The following is a 16,409-nucleotide window of genomic DNA, read 5'->3' on the forward strand; positions in this document are numbered from 1 at the left end:
AAGGAACTTGTCCCAGGGTGGGGACCCTGACCATGCAGAACAATGAGCAGATCTCTGTGTCCTCATTCGTGGACTTTTTTGAAGGGAGCTCGAAACATCAGCTAGTAAAAGGAGTATGTGTGAGATGATGTCACCCTGGCTTCAGAGGAAGAGCCCAGGGTTTCATATTGCTCCATTGGCAGCGTGACAAGTCAGGCTTCTAGTGACAGTCATTTACCCTACTAGCCCGGATTTTAATGGGTTATGGCTGAAGTTGTTACAGTCCGTTTGGTGGAAAACAATCAAATAAACAGACAAACAGATCTGTAGTTTTAGGAAGCTACATCAAAATGTCAGCCATCTGCTAGGCAGAGGCTCAATAAATCAAGGTTGCAGGAGGAGGTTAGTGTGCACACGTGTGCGCCTGTGTTCCGCAGGCTTTGCATACTTCTCCAATGACCAGTTTTCTAAGTTGATACTTATTTTGCAGAAGATGCTCATAGGATTTACGCAGCTGGTGTCAATTAGAGGACTATGCTGGGGAGACTGTCTTTCAATCTGTTTCTTTCTTCTCTATAGCCAACTGTCTAACCTTGGTAGGTGCTGAATAGCTGCACTTCCCATTGCATTTCATTTTCACTGCAGGTGTTGTGTACCTTTGCTAGAGGAATGATACATGTTCAGATCTGTTGTTTCACTCAGTGTCGTCATTAAGGCTGTGTCTGGGGTGGGGTGGGTGGAACAAGGCTGTTGTTTTTAAGCCATTTTTGTTCTCAAGAGCAGCTCACCCATGGGAGCAGTGTGGTGTCCTACTCTCAGAGGAATCCCATTGAAGAAAACAGGCCAGCATGAATGAGGGTGAGAGACTCCAGCACTCCCATTCCTATGGATAAGGAGATAGTGTCCCAAATTAGCAGTCAGTTACAGAGGCAGTGTTTCCACTGATGCTGAGGTAAGCTGGAGCTCCCTAATCAGCTCCCTTGGAGGGATATTCAGGAGAAAGCAGAATCTAAGGTTAGCAAAAAGCTTTGGTTGCTTTCATTCATTAAAAAACAAATGAGAAGAGCTCTTCTAACACTACTGCTTTTTTTTTTTTACATGACTGTAGAATGTGGTGGTGCTGTACACAGCCTGGCTTGATTTGCACACCCAGGTCTTTATCCCTTCACTGCCACTGCGCTGCCATAAGGATATAAACCCCCTTGGACCAGCAAAAGGTCATTTAAAACAAAGAGAAAAATGAACAGCATTTGCAGAGCAATAGAGAAAACACCTTTGGAAACAATTTGCTTCCATTTTGAAAAATGTTAGAGTATCAGCCTCCAAAGTTGCAGATAATACTTTTGTTAGATTTCAGATGCACAAACACAAACAGATGGAGCATGTGCCTACCTACAGAGCCCACTTCCATCTGCATGAATATTCCTTCACTCCTCCAACATCACAGCAAATTCTTTGATGCAGGACATAAAATAAAAGCAATTAACGAAGTTTATGAGGAAGCATATTGTGTTTAAATGCACATTGTGGAGAAAAAAAGGCATTAAGATTGTTCAGAGCATAGGAAGTGAGGAGGGAGGAAATTGTGTTTGTTGAATGTGTTTATGTGAGGATTACATGCAGTTTATGCAATTCAAGATTTCAGAAGCAGATAAGGTCTTTTAAATCAGCCATAAAATTTGTATCTGATTTTTCACACCAGAGAAATAACAAAAAAAGGTTTTGTTTTCTCTGGAGGAAAACAGACTGAAGGAGGCATAGGGCCAAATTCTGATCTCACTTTCACTGGTGTTCAGTAAAATTGTTGGAAATATGCTGGATTTACACTGATGTAAGTGAGATTAGAACCTTGCCAGTGGCAGACAGAATGTTGTCTCTATACATCTAGTATTGTTTGGGGCTATTTTAATACAAAAACTGTGTTGCTGTAATGTAGTTGAAAAGGTCATGGTGAGCAAATACAGATGAATGTTATATAACAATTTTCAGCTTTAATATAATTTTGCTGATATTTGGCGGAGTTATTTGGATCACTGTATAATTTTGCTAGTTTAAATATGTTTCTTATGAACAAGTTATTAACTTAAGAGAAGTAAAAAGCACCCACCGGGTGAGTCTGAAATGAATTAGTCCACATGTCATTTCCCTTTCATTTGCTAAGTGGATGCTTGTCTTGTCTGATCTTGTGGATTTAATTTCTGCCAGGATGTGTTTATACTCTTAAAATGAATCTACCCAAGCAAATCTTTCATTCCACAGCACACCCTTAGCTGCCCCTGCATAGCTTATAGGTGATTCATATTTGTTTGGCACAGACATGGGACATCCCACAAGATGAGATGAATCAGAGAGGAGGCATCAATGTACCTTCTCCACTGACTGTAGGCCCTTTCTGGTGCTTGGGTGCATTTATTCTATTTTACAGGCTAAATCTGAGGTCAGATTCTGTACTGCTGTAAGCCTGGCAGAGATCCTTTTATTGCAGTGGATCTGTAGCAATTTGCATTGGCTGGGAATTTGGACCCTAAAAGCTTGTGTCAACAAAAGCTTCAACTGGGGAAAAAGAAGTAGAAAAAACTAACTAAGTGAAGCTGTTGCTGCCCAGAGACTTTCCTATTATGTAACCCTAAAGTAGTAGTGTTTGGAGTATAGCCCATTTGGTCATCCTAAACAGAATTAGTACAGTTGGGAAAAGGGGGGAGGTGTGAATGTTTCAAGGAGGTCTTTGAACATTTCTTCAAATGTTCACTGCATCTAAGATCCCATTTTTTTTGTGCCTTTATTTGCTCCAGAATACCGCTGGACTGCCAACAAAGGAGGGCTTGTCCTCCAAGGAATTTTCTGCATTCCTCTCTGGAGTAGGCATTTTTCTCAGCTACAAAGGCCCTTTGGCAAATTCCCTCTAATCATTGGATTTACCCTGGGCTCTGATAGGTGCCATTCATGAACTTGGTCTGCTGTTTGATGGGGCTGAAGCATTAATGGGATCTTTTCATGATAAACAAAACAGAGTAACATTACTGGAGGAATCACAAAGCTGCTCTTGTAGGGCAATGTGGTTCTTTCTCCCTCCGTTCTCTCTCTGTTCCACTCTGTTCTCCATTTTCCTTTCATTTTTTCCTTATCATTTCCTTGCTTTTATGAACATGCATTCTTTTTTTTTCTCTGGAACCATTTTTAGTGGCAGATCTTCCCAGATCTCTTTGCTTCAGGAGTCAGTGGGCTAGCTCACTGCCTGTGCTTGGCCCCAGGAGGTACAATAAACCCTTACAAACAGCCAGCTCTAGCAGCTTGGTGTTTTCTCCGAGGGTCTTGTACACCATCAGAGCAGAGACATCCATAGATCCTAAATCCCATCTTCACTCCTGTGGGTTTCATTCCCATCAATGGGTTTCACTTCCATCAGTGAATGACCAGTGTTCAAATGAGGGGAGGGAAAACAAGTTGTAGAAGGACTCACTTTTGTATTAAAATAAAAGCCAAAGTTGCCTCTGCTTTTGAAGTCCATTTGTAATGGTGATTTTGTAGTCTTTTAGACAACATACATGCAGGTTGTCACTTTTAAAATGTGCTATTACTGTCCTAGAAATGGATATATTGTAAAAAGCAGTGTACACAGAGGTGATACAACAGCTTATAAAAAATAAGCTCAGCAACCAAAAATAAAGCAGAACTGCATCTTTGTTTTGAAGCTGTTTCTGCTCTTCTTTGTGGGGTGGTGGGACTCAATAAAATCTAAACAATACACTGCTCTTTCTACCACCACTCCTTTCCCTGAAGTATCTCATATGCCATCTGATGAAGTATCACACTTGGGTTTTGGTGAGTTCCTCTCAAGAAAATAAAAATTGCAAGAATTTTCTTTAAAAAAAACCCCTTTCATTTTAAATTTCTGAGATTGAAAAATGCTGCATTTCCAATTGTCAGTTTTAACATTCACCACTTAACATTTTCACATTCACCACTTAACTTGTTAAATCATCTGTATTTAAAGCTGGTAATGAATTGAGTTAACAAAACAGCTGGTTTTGTTTCAGAATTTACTGAAGTTGCCCAATCTGTTTTAATTTTTTTTTTTTTTTTTGCTGGAGTCTTCTTCCCTAAAAGAAGGAGGAATTAAACTGAAGGGAAATGACCACATTTTCTTTCATGTGCTGCACATAACTTCTCACACTTATATCCTGCTGAACAGCTCTGTGTTTGTGAAGTGTTGGCAAGGAAAAGTTGGATGTACTGTGAGTGTGTGAGAGAGCTTCTTAGACTTAGGTCAGCATGCTACATGTGAAGGCATTGCAGTCAGTAACTCCTCTTTTTGGTACCCTGGAGACCCTCCTGTGTTTTTCAGATAAGAGCCTTAACCTTAAGCACCTGAGGCGATTGCTTAGGTTGAAGGAAATATAAGATATTTCCTGTAATTTGGCCTAGTTGTAGCTCATGTGAGGAAATCTCCCTAAATCTTCCTTTGTTCCTCCCTCAGTCCATCTGGTTATCCATGGATCCATCTCCTTGCAAAACTATCAGGGAAGGCAGGACTTTTCTGATGTACTTGAGAGACAAGTAAGGCTGCTGAGCTGACAGTCACTGGAATGGAAAGCCCCCATAGATTCAGCTGACAGCTCTGAAAGTAGAATGAAGGTGAATGAGAGTATGAGGTTGTATCTTTGGCAGATTAAGGGAAAAACAGGCTGAGAATGACTGTGGTGCTGTGTAAGCTAACCTGACTGGGTAGCCTGGACACTTGGTGGGTCACCTGCCCTGGTCATGCCACAGCCAGGACCTGTTGGGTGTGTTTCACTATCTTCCAAGAGCTGTGTTTCCAAGGGTGCCACGCCTGTTAGTGTGTGCCTGTGGAAATTTGGCAGCTACAGAGAGTTGGGGACTCAAGGCGTTGGTTTGACAAAAATTCAGTCCCCTCATCTGTAAGGAGACAGAGGATACAAATGACCTCAAGGCCCCAGAGCCCCTCAGCTCTTCCATATCAACTTCCAAACCTGAAGTGCACAATGTTTTATTAGCAGTTGCTATAACTATGAACACTCACTTGGCACCAGTCACTGTGGTGTCCAAGGACCCTCATGCATTTTAGTGAATTAATTAAACATATTACAGCATTTAATGCCCACGGTGGGAGATTCAGCTGCAGGCCATGGGAACTCAGAGTTGCATGGTTTGAGTGGGACACATGATTAAAGGATGCATCGTCATAATTCCACTTGAGCACTGACAACTTTATTTTGTATTTGTTCTCTTTTTAAATTCACCTTCCAAAACACTCATTGTCAAAAATACCATAGGGATAATGAAATAATGTGAAAGTAACGTTATGTTCAAAATTACATGTTTCATACCTCCTGAGAATAACTTGAATGGTATAGCAATTAGAGCTACCTTTAAATAATGGAGTCTTTTTTTTCTCAAAGTCTATTGGTAAAAATTAGCTTTGCTGTCCTCAAAGAACTAGTGCTATAAAATGCCAATCATGGTTTAATTGTGATTTGGTATGTTAATTCCGTGTGACAGTCTAAAGATCTTTGAAGTCTGCTTCTTGATTGTGTCTAATAATCTGGGGTTTTTATAGTGTAGAACTTTAAGAAATAGGCCTGCAGCTAAACTGATGCAGGAGAATATAGTTGTGAGGTCACAGTTAACAGTGATTGAAGGTGAAGTCCTTCTAGTGTTCACTTGAAGATTAGAGTCATGAAAGGGTCACTCCAGAGGTCAGTTTTCAACAACAAGCTCACATTTTCCACAGATCTATTTTCTGTGTATTTGACCAAGAAAGGGTAAAAATAAGTCTTTGAAAACTGTGGTGACTCAAGTAAAATGCTTCCTTCCTATCAAATATAGGAAATTCTGACATGAGGAGGGGGAAGGCTGTGCCTTCTTGGGCCAGTTGGCCTCTTTGAGCTCACTGAAAAAAGGTAATGGACCTTTGTCTCTGCTGGGTGGAGCGAACTAGCAGATAAAGGTGTGCTGAAGGTCTTCTCCATAGAAAAACTCTTGAGTGGTCTGATTCCTCCAGGTGAAAAAAAACTTGAAGGAGAATATGTGCTCGGTGTGGGAGGTGAGATTTACACTGAGGAAAACTTGGTGTTATAGAAAGAGCACAATGACAATTGTCTCCTTAGATCTCAGTGGTGCTAAAGGATTGAGTTCTTCTTCAAGGGAGGAACAGATGACAGCATACATAAGCATTTGTTTTGGACTTCATTCCAGGTTAAGAAAACAAAAGACGTGCAACACTTACTTCCCCCCACAAAGGTGTCCCTTACTGCTCATTTCTTCCTTCCTGCCCACAGCTGCTGCACAGCTGGGCCGTGAGCTGCCCTGTCCCACCATTGCCATGAGTTTACAGAACCACCTCTCCTTTTCCTCTTGGTTGCAGAGGTGTAGTTCATGAGCAATACCAACTGAAGGTGAAGAGATGTTCTCCCGAGGGTGTTCTCTCTATGTTACACACAGAGACATGATTACAACTATAGCAAAATTTGAGATGCACTGGTGTGGGTTTCAGTTTGGTTAAGAGTTTACTGGAACTGGTTTGGAATTTCTGGAGTTTTTTGTTGGCTTTTTCTTCCAGGAATACTAAATTGTTGAATCAAAAATTCCTAAGACGAAAGATCCATTTCAAGAAATTTCCCATCTCGGTTAAAACCAATGGAATGAGAAATTCCAGTTGACTGATTGAATTGCTGTGGTTTTTTTTTTTTTTCATGAACCCTTTATGTTTTACTTTTAAAGGACTTCTACTGAACTTTTCTTCCTCGGTCTTTGAAATAGCAGCTGCTGCATCAAGCAAATTCCACTTCTCTGATCCTTAGCCTGACAATTGTTAGATTGCAAGGCAAATTCACTCCAGATCATGTCAGCTGCACATCCTCTATCTGGGTTATTCTGGAGGAACCAGAGCTGGACCTCGAAAGCTCTTTGATATCATTGTAGTCTCTTAACTTCAGGAATTGTCTTTCCAGCCCCAGCTGCTTGGCAGGCAAGCTAGTGTGGTGGCCAGAAAAGAGCCATGGTATTAATAATATCATGGTGACTGTTGTAGACGTACCTTACGCAAAAATCACACAACCTGTCAAGTCCATTTCAGTGTTTAGAATGAAACACAGTCTGAAAAGCTCTTACAAAGCAAGGAAAAATATTCTTCTTGTGCTAACTTATGCACAAGATCTTCCAGAAAGATAGTATAACTTGTACAGGGTTACAATAACCTCATAAAACTGACAGGAGGTTCATTCTTCACTTTCTGCTAGAAGACCAAAATTTGGCTCCTCACCCTTTGTGTTTTCAGTTCCCATGTTCACATGAGGTATACATGAAGAATGAAGGCAATTGATCATGGGAACAGCTTGCTTAGGGGATGTGGTGAATTCTTCAAGACTCGCAGTCTTTAAATCACAGTTGAATGTTTTTCTAAAAGATACGCAATATTTTGACCTGAAATTATGATGTTGATGCAAGAATTGCTGGGCAAAGCTCTGTGACTTGTGCTGTGGAAAAGGTCAGAGTAGGTAATGGCAGTGGTACTTTCTGGTCTTACTGGTGTCTGTTGGGTGTGTTTGGGGATTTATTAATCACTATGACATGTATGCTGCCTCAGTTCAGTGTTTTACTGAGTTTGGTGTTACCATTGTTACCAAAATCAGGAAAAATAAAAAACTCCTTAACACCAATGTAGTATTAAGAATCAGGCCAGAGGCACCTAGCAGCACCATGAAGACTGTTCGCATTGCTGTAGCAGCAAAAATTACCTAAAAACAAAGCTTCTTCCTTTCCAGAACTGCATGCTGGCAAGAACTGCTTGCCTGGGTACAGAGCAGGTGAGGTCAGTGGAGTAAAGAGGCCGAGTCATCCTAACTGGCCTTTGCTGGTGGAAGACCCTACATAGTTAAGCTGTAGGAAGATGTCCCCACTGAGCTCCAGCTGTGCTGGTGGAAGAGGTCACTGCCCTCCCTGGCTGCTTGTCACAATCTCCCAGAGGTTACTGACCTTGCCCAGCTGCAGCCAGGTGCTGCCTGTGAGCACTTTGTAATCTGCTCCAAGCAAAATCAGATGGATTAGTTCAGTCAGTATAAATGGATGATTGGAGGGGGCCTGGCCAATTCTGTCCAAAGTGGTGGGAGGACGGTCACAACGCAGTATGCTCGTGGCAGAGCTCTGAGAGGGGCAGCTCTCACATTCTCAGCTGGAAGCAGTGCTGTCCTGCCAGAAAAGGATGCATGTCCTCAGATTCAAAGCACTTTCCCTCTCCACTACTCACTTCCCACCTTGGAGACTGTCTCATCAGGAACAGTTGATTAGGCTTCTCTAATTCCATACCTAATTATCCTGTAGCATGAGGTCTTTTGTTGCCATATTTGCTCACACTTGGTCCCTACCTGAATTCCACTGTAATTGTCTTGAATGCATGACTACCATATCAAGCCCGGGTTACAGGCACATCCTTTTGAGAAAGATTTGTTTTATTTACTCGTCTAGGAAACAGAAGTTCACATCCTGTGAGTTGTACTAGCCTTGTTTTTCCTGCTCATTTCTGGTATTACTCTGCCACTACTGCAAAAATCTGTTTAAGTTTGTGAGCTCCTGGCAAGCAGTAGTTGCATTATCAGCTCTATCAGGTTATCAGTGAACCTATAAGGTAGTGTCTTGCCATGAACCCCTATGCCTTGCAGCCTCAGTGTTTGCAATCAGCACAGATGAAAGAGATTGCTGGGGCTGGCATCAGTACAGACTTGTGCCGAGACCGGCCTCATTTAGTGCAAGTTTATTACCTGTGGAATTTAAAAAGGATGTTCAGTGTAGCATGTCCGACAGGCAGGAAGCAAACTAAGGCTTGATTTTTAACTCTGGTTAATATCCAAGTATTTTGTTTTACAGGAACTGCTAATTTTTGTTTAATCTTTTCAACAGCTACCGAGCCAAAGGCAGCTGTAGCCAACTTCAGTAAAGAGGCTGAGGTCTTGTGTAGCCAGCAGGGATATTCTAGGTTTAAAGGAGTGTAATCTGGTCAAATGAAGAGGCAGTCTGGTCTAGCGTTGGTAGTTTCTGTTGATTTGAAGAAGATGCATCAGTTTATAAATCCTGCCATTGTATGGGAGGAATTTAAGGATGGCAGTCTTCAAGAACTGACAGCAGGCAGTCCACACTGGTTTAATTTTATTCTGAGTATAATGTTAGTTGGCATGTGATGAGATCAGAGTTTCTATTAGATGTTAGCTGAATTTATTACCCCTGCTGATATCCTTTCAGTAGAAGTCCTGTCAATGCTTCTATTATAAACTTTGTTTATTAGTAATAACTCAGCCATAAAAATTCTCTCTAGATTGAAATGTAGTGAGCGAGTTCTCAGCTGAGATCCAAGAACATTTCTCTTTTCCCTAGATTTTGCAGGAAATTGTTTTGGCTATGGTTTTGTTAGAATAAGATAAAAGGATTTGAGGCATATTTTACATTTCTTTCACTAAAACACAAGCATACATTCTATAGGCAATCATAGTCTTTACTGGTTTTTATATAACAAAAATAAGGAAACAGACAGTAAAAAGACTTTGTGTACAGTTTAACTAGCTATCCACATGTGAAAATATGGCATAATTCCCCATCACCTCAGCAAAGGTGTTTTATAGTTGGCAATGACAGTATAGGGATTGTTACTGCCCTGGTTTCAGCTGGGATGTAGTTAATTTTCTTCCTAGTAGCTGGTACAGTGCTGTCTTCTTCAATTTAGTATGAGAATAATGTTGATAACACACTAGTGTTCTAGTTGTTTCTGAGTAGTGCCTACTTTAAGTCAAGGACTTTTCACTGTCCATGCTCTGGCAGTAAGGATGTGCACAAGAAGCCAGAGGGAGCGTGGCCAGGACAGCTGACCTGAACTGGTCAAAGGGATATTCCATACGACAGAATGTCCTGCTCAGTATATAAGGTGGGGGGAATTTGGACAAGCAGGGCTGATCACTGCTGGGGGACTGGCTGGGCACTGGTCAGTGGGTGCTGAGACATTGCATTGTGCATCACTTGTCTTTTTGGTGGAGGTTTATTTCTCTCCTTTTGTTGTCCCCCTTCTCGTTGCAATTATTACTATAAAATTATTGTTATTGTTATTGATTATATTGTTATTGTTATTATTCTCTGCCTATCTCAACCCATGGAGTTTACCTTCTTTCTGATTCTCCTTCCCATCCCACTGGGATTAGGGTGTGTGAGGGAGTGGCAGTGTGGTACTTATTTTCTGACGGGTTAAACCACAAGTTACACTCTGCAAGTAACATGTAGGCATCTCCTTATTTAAAAAAATACATGTACAATACATTTTTAGATCATGGATTCACAAATCTAATGTCCTGTATATAGTAGTCCACACCAGAAAGGGATGCAAACATTCTCCAAATAGATAGTCATTAACACAGGAAGCCTGCAAGGGAATATTCAGTCTGGTTTATGGGCTGTCAGATGCCTTGAAAAACAAGGATGAACATGTCAAACCTACTTTTTTGTTTCTCTCTATTCTCCTTTAGTTTCTACATCTACTTTGGATAATTTGATATAGATAAATGACTCACAGATAGCATGATGCCCCCACAGACCACACTAGCTGTAGGGCATTTGGGGGCTGAAGTGGTGACATGGTCTAAACCCTGGAACACAGCAATATACTGGTGCCCAGACTATTTCTGAACAAACAAATCTGATGGTTTAATATGAGGTAACCTCTTTGCTTAGGTGATGAGAAGATAAAAGCAGGACTGTCAGGGGTCCAAGTCAGTGAAGTGTCCATCCATGGACCTGCAGGACATGTTGAAAACCAAAATGTGTAGGGATTGAGAAGGATGCAGGTTTCAGGAGTGGAAGCACAGAGAGGTCAGTTGTTACAGCAGAGTATAAAACTTTGTTAGCTTCTGGCAAGGAATATTTCTGTTGAAATATTCTCATCAGAAAAAAGGGTTTCAGGTGAAAATTACATTTTGAGATGAAACTGCTCAGTCACTTCAGAAGATATTTTCTTCATGGAAAAACCCAAAATATAACACTTTATAGTTCATGCTGGGCTAACATATCAATAATCAGTTTTCCTATGAAAAGGTAACGTTACCTCTCCTTCAGTGAAAAGAAGTGTCTGTGGGAAGTGTGTGTGGAGCGAGGGGAGGAGACAGAGGTGCATGTGCATTTTCCAGCTTGATTGAACTGCCCAAGACCTGAACCAAATCCAAATTGTTCAGTGGTGTACTGAGACAGAGAGCACTAACCTACTCACAAGTTTGAGATAGAGGGCAGGAAAGAGGTACTCACAGAGATACCACACTCATGTGAACCTTGCAGGCCAACTGTGAACTGGTGTAAATTGGTCTGGCTCCAGTGACCTGGAGCTATGCTAAGTATGCATTAGGGGTTGGGATGCATTCAAGCATGTCTTGCTTTGTTTGCATTCATTCAGAAATTGTGCCAGTATCCAAAACATGACATGAGCATATGTGTTAGAATTTAAAAATATAAATCTGGCTGATTTAAAATGTGCTGGTTTTTTTTTTCCTTTGTGTTAGTTATTTATGACACTGGAAAGTACAAATTAGCATGGATCCCAAGGAAGTGTTTGATCTAAAATAAGGAAAAGTCCTTTAAAGGGGAGTTGTTTCAGGGGCTGATTGTTATTTATTTTATTAAGCACATAAGGGTTGTTTGGATTTGTGTTCTGCTTAGAATTCCTATGTTTGGAGCAGAGCTGGTGGGAAAATGGTACCAGCAATTTATGAAAGGTGATACTGTGTCAACAGATAGGCAATGGGTTAGGACATGTGACAGTAATCTTCCATGGCATTCAGAGCATTCAGACCATATGCTTTAAGACATCAGCAAAATACATGTCAGAACCACTTCCTCTCCATGCCCTGCTCCCCAGGACCACAGTGGGGAGGCACCAAGGAGTGGAGCTGGGGGGCTGCTTTGCAGTCCTCAGCACTAGGGCGCTCTCTAGAAAGAAAATGGCCTTGAGGAGGGTGGACGGGAGCTGCGGGGCCTTCTCCCAAATGAATGAATCAATGAAATTCAAAGATGTGAGTAGGTGAATGGACAGGGCTGCAGCCATGTGACATTAGCAGGACCTGGTGGACTGCTGTGAGGTTTGCTCATGAATATTTAGTGCCTGCTTTTTGGAGGGTTTTCTGCAGTGAACTCATGGGAAAAAATGGTAGAAGCATTGCCTATTGTTTCTACTCCTGCTTTTCTGCACTGTCCTGGTTTTCATCTATAGGTTGTAAGATCCTTTTAGAAACACTGCATGTCTTAGTGTATATAGTTTGTAGAGGGAATAAATGCTAAAGAATGTTAAAGAAATCTTTTTGTCTTTGGAGGCTAGCATTAGATTATTTTTCAACTTACTAAAGCTCATTGTCAAGCCATCCCATTTCTGCCTGCTGCTTCTGCTCAGTGAACACAGGGGTTGCAAGCACAAACTCAAGTCACAAAATTCAAGAGAATATTTTGATATCCCCAACAAAATACAGTTGGGGGATCATGGGAAACCTCCTTTGTACCTCTTAGGCTCAGTCTGGAAAAGGGAAAGTTCAGACAGGAGGAAGCACCTCAAACCACAAATAAACTGTTCTATCCATTTGAAGGTAATTGGCCAAAACCTGGTATTTTTACTCAGGCAGAACTCTCACTGAAGTTGTTAGCCAGTTTGTCTGAGGAAGGGCAGAAGGTCTTGCTCTGGTGTTATGTATTAGGACCAGCATTTCTGAACCTCCCACTGGTAGTTCTCATCTGCCCAAAAACCAGACTTCTTGGGAAGGGAGCAACAGTGGAGTCCTGTGTGGAGACTATAAAATGGTCTCCATTATGCATTAATATTGATTTTGCAATCATAAAAGGAACATAAATGTTTTAAAATGAAACATTTTTCTGTTTAAATATTAACTGTTGGGATTTCTCTTCTCCTGATTTTTAAATAAGCCCTGCAAACTAGTCAGCTAGTTTGCAGTCATTTCTTGCCATCTCTTCTAGGCAGTTTTTCAGTAGCACAAAAGCTACTAAAAGCTTCCAGGCAGGAGAGGGTACCAAATAACTAATTGTGTTCACAAGGGTTATTTTCATATGTGTGTTACTGTTCATTCCTGTTGAGAGGTGTTCCTCACCTTTTGAACTTTCTAACTGGCAGCCCAGGTCATTCAAAGTGTCACGCAGATTGATATTTCTGAGTTCAGCACAGCACAGAGGGGAGTAACCCACTCAGGCCTCCTTGAAAGTTCAGTGACAGCTTCCTTAATTGAATAAGAGGTGACTCCATGTTTTATAAGCATCTCTCAACACAGTCATAAGTTTTATCAGTATGAAGTTTTAAGAGACAGCCCTTGTACAAACAATCTCTGAGTCAGTGCCAGCTCACAGCTCACTTCTGCCATCAAGACCTCACCATTGACACTCGCTGCTGAATCCAAATACATGGGAAGGACTCCCTGGGAGGGGGAACTTTTCAGCTGGTTTATATCTGGAAAAGGAAATGGTGACTGTATGCCTCTTTACATTTTTCTCTTCTTGGGCAAGAGGAACAAACCAATCTCATGCAAGTTTGGAAAACTTTGTGCCAGTGCCACATTGGCAGCTTGGACCTGCTGGTGTAGCGGCAGCTTTCAGTCTTGCCCCTGCACTGTGGCAGAGGAGCCTGGATTACCCCTGGCACTGTGTAACACCAAGCTCCCCAGCAGCAGGACAGCTTGGCCGTGACAGTGCAGCTCCCCAGCATGAGTGGGGCTGGTCAGCTGATGCAGGGAAGCTGGTAGTGAGTACAGTCCTACCTACTTTGTGCTTCATCTGTGTCCTTCTGTTCAACCAGCCAAAAAGAAAATTTCCTTTCAACCAGCCAGTAATACTCACTGCCCTCCCTCAGCAGTCTCCAGTGCTGCTGCTTGAAATAGAGGTATGTCATGAAACGCTCGTCATACAAAAAATTGCTTCAAGGCGTTCCTCCTAGAAGTGAATACTCTGTGATATATTTGGTCAGCCAGGAAGAAGCAAACTGTGCGAGAAAGTTCCCACAGTCACGCTTCCTCCTGAACCATGGAGCAGGATTTGGACAGACCTCCACAAATAAAGCCATTTTTAGGGATATTTCTGCAGTTGCCTCTTGCTCACTGTTAGGTGTTTCTGCATGGTGGGGCAGTCACCTTGGGAGAAGTGATGGGCAGTTGAGAATAAGCCTCTGTCACCGACATTTCAAGCAGCATATGCTTCCTGACACGTGAGGGGATGTAACATGCAGCCTCACGCTCACTACCCCAGCCGTGGCTCCTCAGAGCAGTTGCTGCTGTGCTTTGCCGGGCGTGGCTCTTCCCCACCAGTGTAAGCTTGGGAGGAGAAAACAAGACAGCCAAACATAAGTTTGATGTGGTGGGAAGAAGGCCACTAAAGCTGAATGTACTCCATATTGTGTAGAAGTGCGTCAGAAATGTGTAGGTTTGCAGCTTCCCTCTAACATGTCTCCTCCTTCATGCCCAGCCTCCTGGCTATGCTGAGAATGCTAAGGGAATGCAATTGCTGGGATTTGTATTGGTGGTCACCTCAAAATGCCTGTCTGGGAGAAAAAGTGCTGAAAGTCTGAAGGTTTTTGGGGGGTACTTGCTACAGCTGTTGTAAATGTGGCAAGGCTTGCAGGCATCTAACTGGGGGCCTTTCCTTCCCCCGCTGATGGTCCCAAAATACCACATTCTCACACCTAGTGAATAAAAGGGTAGATGGAACATCAAACTCCCTGCAGAAACCATCAAGGTTGCTCAAGCATCCTATATTCCTTCCGAGGAAGGAAGGAAGAATTCCGAGATTCTGCCTGCATCTACCACCCCATTCTTCAGTGCTGTTTGTAGAGGAGGGAAAGATGCATTCGAGGCAGCAGCCCCACTACAAAGGAGGGCTGGCAAAGCAGGGGTAGACTGATGGAACAGCTGAATTGCTCTCATATTCTAGAGGAGGTGACAGGGAGGGCTGGCTGTGAGGCACACATCTTTCAGCAGCGAGTTGTTCGTCTTCTCATTCTTGTTTGTTAATGACCATGAAAAGCTAGTGGGAGGCCAGCCAGGACACCCGTTCTCTCTCATGCTTTTAGGGATCCAAAGACTTTGGGATAGTGAAATAAATGTTAGGTTGTCAGTCCAAAATAATAACACATCACAAAGTGAAAATGCAAATTTCCTGCAGTATACCTGAATAGCAGGTGGTGTTTCCTGAGGTATTGCTTTTGACCTACAGGGGAATTGATATTGTGAACTGACTGAGGAAAATTATTATGGTATCAAGCTCCAGCCATTAAAGTAAAACAATGAGAGCATAGTAAACTAAGTAAAGGAACAAGCAAAAGAAGGCTTGGATTTTGTATATTCATTGCTGGTTTTCTTTCCTAATGCTGTAGGCACTGAGTGTGGTTAAGATGCAGAAATCCTCTTTTTACAGAAGAGGCAGCAGCAGAACAGAAATAGGAGAAAATGTTTAAATTCAATTGCTTTTAAGGGCATGAGCAAATAATATGTAGTCATTCATAGCATTAATATTATTAAAGAAGTGAAAAATAGCTGGGTATTGAATTAACTAATACTTCTGTATGTCCAGCAAGCCAGACATTTACTCAAGCTTTTAACATGAGATCAGGAACAAACATGCCTGTGTTTCTGCTGACTAGTTTTTTCTTTGAAAATAGGACAATCTGTTACTGTCAGTCAAAACTCACAGTTTGGTTTCTGATTTCATGTAAAGGAGACAATATATTAGGTTTACTGGTCTACACTTCATGTAGTGTCATTTGTATCTCATTTGAGTGAAATCCATTTAAAACGATCTTATGTATGTAATGTTGTTTCCTAGAGTATGTTCAAAACCATCACCTACCTAAAGCAAAGACTGATAACTGATTTAAAATTGATTCTGAACATGCATTGCAGCATATTCCTACATTATATATAACTTTATAGCTGAAAGACATATATATTGGCTCACATTGTAGAACTTCCAAGATTTATTTTCTTCTACTGCCACAGCCCTACACTCTCCTGCATGGAGCTACTCATGATACCAGCCCAATGTATTTCAGCTCAGTCCACTTCTCTAAGATTGTTCAAATAAATTTGAGATTTCTAGTTTTGTGCATCTGGTCTTGGTGGATTTTGTGTCAACTTCTTCAGTTTTTCTTGCTCGTAATTTACTCTTTGATTTATCCGGAATGCTCCTGTTTGGATGTTCCTGCAGAACAGAAGCAGTCCGCTGTTTTCTCTATACACCAGGGATGTGAATGGGGATGTATGTGTCCTCTGGGCTATCAGATTATATAGCCTGACTGAGAAGCAAAGTAAATACCCCCAGGGATCCCTCGCTGCTGTGCTGGGATGCTCTTCTGTTTCTGATTCACTTAGAAAGAATGATTCTGCATGATACTCAAGAAGGTA

The 16,409-nt window shown here is 41.8% G+C and overlaps 1 protein-coding gene and 1 long non-coding RNA gene across 4 annotated transcripts in view; both read left to right on the plus strand.

Annotated features, from left to right (window-relative positions):
• HMGA2 (high mobility group AT-hook 2) overlaps positions 1–16,409 on the plus strand; it is a 110,836-nt gene that overhangs the window by 59,183 nt on the left and 35,244 nt on the right. The gene's annotated exons all lie outside the window — the stretch shown is intronic.
• Positions 13,648–14,086, plus strand: LOC137474980 (uncharacterized). Its single transcript, XR_010999606.1, has 2 exons — positions 13,648–13,843; positions 13,939–14,086. It is a non-coding gene; the product is annotated as an uncharacterized lncRNA (long non-coding RNA).

Source organism: Anomalospiza imberbis, chromosome 5 (genome assembly GCF_031753505.1).
Source record: "Anomalospiza imberbis isolate Cuckoo-Finch-1a 21T00152 chromosome 5, ASM3175350v1, whole genome shotgun sequence".
Lineage (NCBI taxonomy): Eukaryota > Metazoa > Chordata > Aves > Passeriformes > Viduidae > Anomalospiza > Anomalospiza imberbis.